The 4,013-nt window shown below is 28.3% G+C and overlaps 1 protein-coding gene across 1 annotated transcript in view; it reads left to right on the plus strand.

The window, feature by feature from the left end:
• LOC117167179 (protein phosphatase 1 regulatory subunit 3C) overlaps positions 1-4,013 on the plus strand; it is a 68,025-nt gene that overhangs the window by 53,645 nt on the left and 10,367 nt on the right. The window lies entirely within an intron of this gene.

The raw sequence follows: 4,013 nt of genomic DNA on the forward strand, positions 1-4,013 counted from the left end.
TATCCAACCGAAATCTGTCCAAGCCCATTTGAGGGTAACTCCCGACACTTGACTGAAAGGAGAGTTTGATGTATTTCGTAAAAAATTGACTTTTTGTTTCAATTTAATTTGTTATTGTTGAAAAGAGAAGTAAAATATTTTCTGGATGAAAATTCAACTTTTTTAAACTGGTTGTTTAAAAAGAATTAAATATCATCTGTTTAAAGAGAAATTCTACCTTCCTGGGAAAAAAAATGCAACTGCTTTTTTGAAAATTTGGTTATGTTGTTAAAAGTTCATACTTTTTGGTTGAATATTCTACTGTTTTCTTGACAATTTAAATATTTAATATAGAGAAGTTACGTTTTATTTAAAATTTATATTTTTGCGTTGAAAAATGTACTGAAATCTTTTCTGGATGCAAGTTCAACTTTAAAAAAATCGTTTGTTAAAATTAAAAATTCATCTGTTTTAGTAAAAATTTCATCTTTCTGGGATAAGAATCACATACTATTTGATAGAGAATTCAACCAATTTAATTAAAATTCATCTCTGTTGGTTGAAAAAAATCATTTTTTTTATTGAAAATTCAATTTTTTTTCATAAAAAGTTATGTCTTGTTTAAAAATTCAATCTTTGATCGTGAAAAGTCAACTCAAATCTTTTTTAAAAGAACCCTTCGAGTATACACCTATTTTTCCAAACATTTGCTACAGACTGGATCAAAATGACACTATTCACTTTTTGGTTGTCTATAATTTCATAACTACTAAACCTTTTAACTAACCAAAATTAAGAGGTATACTTGCACAAAATTTAAAAACAGTTTTGGCACTTTTTTACTAACAAATTTTTATAATTGATGAAAACGAAAAATCCAAATTTGATTAAATTCGACGTTAAGTACCCACATGGGTCACCTTGACCCTGCTTCGGTTTCAATTGCTTCTCAACGATGACTGATGACTCGGCATGCTACAGAAACTGTAGTCGGTGAAAGTTGGCGAAAGGGTCAAAATGACCCAGTGTTTACTCGAAGGGTTAAAATAAAACTCAACTATTTTATTGAAAATTCATCTTCTTGATTCAAAAATCCATCTGTTCTAGTAGAATTACTAATTTAAAAAAAAAAATTAAAATGCAGATTTTTTGTTAAAAATTCTTCTTTGAGTTTTCAACTATAAAAGGCAACGTTCCTTGCGTTTGATCCTGAAATTTAGTAAACATTAGAGAAACACTATGACAGAAAGAATTTATATTTTTTTTCCATTAGAAGAAAAACCTGTTGCATTTTTTTTCTCTGTGAGATTTTTCTTGCTAACTTAAGTTTGATCATCGAATTGATGATATTCCAAGCGTACAGAATCAATCATTTTCTTAATTTAAAAAAATGGATTCATCACGTTTGATTCGTTTACGCCTCATTTATCTTCGGCAAAGAAATACAATTTCACTTGGAACAGCGAATTTTTTACATGAAACGGGTATTATTTCAAAAAAGAAATATTTCTGAATTATAATATAAATTTTTATATTGTTTGTTACGAATTTATCTGTTTTTAGTTGAAAATGATTTAACTAACTGGTTAAAAGTTACTATTTTGTTAATAATTACTTTTTTTGTCGAAAATTCATCGCTTCAATTTAAAATTCATTTTCGCTTTGTAGAAAATTCGTCTTTTTTGATAGAAAATTCATCTTTTTGACATAAAATTCAACTATACCAGTTGAAGATTCATAATTTTAGTTAAAAATTCATAATTTTGGTATTTTTAAAAGTAGAATTCGACTATTTATTTGAGAAGTTACGTATTTTGTAAAACAATGATTTTTTGTAGATATTTATCTTTTTCTTTGAAAGTTAATCTTCTTGTCTAAAAATTCTTCTTTTCGGTTAAAAAATAAAGTATTTTAGTTAAATATTCGCCCTTTTAGTTGAAAATTCATTTTTTAGGTTTAAAATAAAAGTATTTGGTTGTAAGTTTATGAAAGGTATGACAGGTGCATACCCCTTAATTTTAGTTAATAAATTAATCGCTTTGGTTGAACTTTCAGTTTTTAACTAAACATTTTTTTATTCAATTTTTGGTTAAAGAATTATCCTGCTTACACGAAAAATCGTCTTTTTGGGTAGAAAATGATCTTTTCGGCAAGAAAATCAATTATTCTAGTTAAAGATTCAACATTTCAGTTAAAAATTCATATTTCCGATAAAAAATTCAACTGTTCCAATTAAACATTCACAATTTTATGTAAAAGATTCATCACTTTTTTAGAAAATATAACTATTTCTTAAAGTTATTTTTTTGTTCAAAGTAATATTTTTAACTACAAATTTAACTTATTCTAATTTAAAATTTTTAAAAATCCTAGACAAATTTTCATAATTTTTGCGGAAAAAGTACAAACCTATATTAATGATACATAATACATAATTAAAAATAATGTATGCGGGAAAAACTGGATTGTATCTAAATCTTCCAAGAAAGCGGAAATTTGAAATAAATTTCAATAGTTTACAGGCAATATTGCTGCCGTATGTCGTAGGAAGACACTTTTAAGTCAGTTCATAAGCGTTGGTTTTTTGGTGCGACGAAAAACGGTTTTCCACAAGTCTATGCTACAAGGAAAAAAAAGTCGAGTTACGGCCGCAAGGAGAAACAGTTTAGACTCTAAATCTCGTGGCAGTACCTGTTGCCGCGAAAAAGGTCCAGACTGCCACGGCTACTTCCTTTGTCAAGCGGTTGGCGTTAAATGGATTAAAATTAAAAACTAAAAATTGTTAAATTTCAAAATTAACATTTTGAAAGTGTCAAATTAGAAATCTGTGGAATTTTCCGATCAAAAAGAATCTAAGAAACGTCATAGAAACCTGAAATTCAATTAACAATAACACTTTTAGTTTTAAATTCAGTTTTCATTATTAGAAACGTTTTAGCATCGAATGGCATGGTATAAGCCGATACAATCCTTACAATATTCGATCTTCTTATATATAAAATATAAAATTACTTTTCATATAGGAATACAAACAGTATATTTTTAGTTAAAAATGAGGACTTTGAAGGAACAACATTTAAAATGAATGCTTTTGTGATATTCAATTTTTATTATAAGAACATTTTTAATTTCCAAACTGAGTGCCCAAGTGCATGAGAATGTGAAGACAATATTTTTAGTCTTAGAATTAGTTAAAATTTTAAGGGCATTTATTGTTACAAGTTGTATTTAAAAAAATATATAATTAAAAAGAAATAAGTCATTTGCCGTCGCTTCAAATTTAATTTTTCAAAAATGTAAGTTTTATATTTAATAGAAAAAGTTTAGTCTTTTCCCCTTTTTACTTTCGGGTTTTATTTTATTTTTGAATTCAATTTGTATAAACGGAGATAGTAGAGCTGCAGGTAAATATTATATATAATAATAATTTTATTTTATTGTATATGACATTTACCAGCTTGATTGTGTCTCACGAGAGGGAGCGAAGAAAGGGACTCACTTATTTCCAAATATTTGTCTAAAAAAATGAGCAGAAGTACAGTAAACTTCAATAAATTGAATTTCTTGATAACTTTAGTCAACGTTTTTAATTTAGTTGAAAGTAACTGCTTAAAAAAATGTTAATATTTCAAAACATTGATTTTTAAATCCACAAGAAGAATTTTAGATGCAAATAATCGCAAAAAAAATCACAGATTTCGAATTTAAACTTTTAAATCACTATTATGAGAAATTAAAAAAAATTGATTGGTAATTTTTTATCCCCATTGAGTACTCCATTGCACAATGAACTCTCGCCGAGAAAAGTTAACACAACCGCACTCCACGCAGAAGAACCATAGCGTTGATGAACAAAGCACGGCAAGCGAAAAAAATTTCTTGGGTCAAGCCTGTCCTGACCTGAAAAGCGCGCAAAAAGTTTGCCGACCACTGGTATAGACCAGTGGTCGGCACGCTCTTGCCCTGGGCAGGGTAGCCTGCCCTGGCTGCCCTGTGACCTACTCTCAGGGCAGTACCTGCGAGCTTGGCCAGAC

Source organism: Belonocnema kinseyi, chromosome 2 (genome assembly GCF_010883055.1).
Source record: "Belonocnema kinseyi isolate 2016_QV_RU_SX_M_011 chromosome 2, B_treatae_v1, whole genome shotgun sequence".
NCBI lineage: Eukaryota > Metazoa > Arthropoda > Insecta > Hymenoptera > Cynipidae > Belonocnema > Belonocnema kinseyi.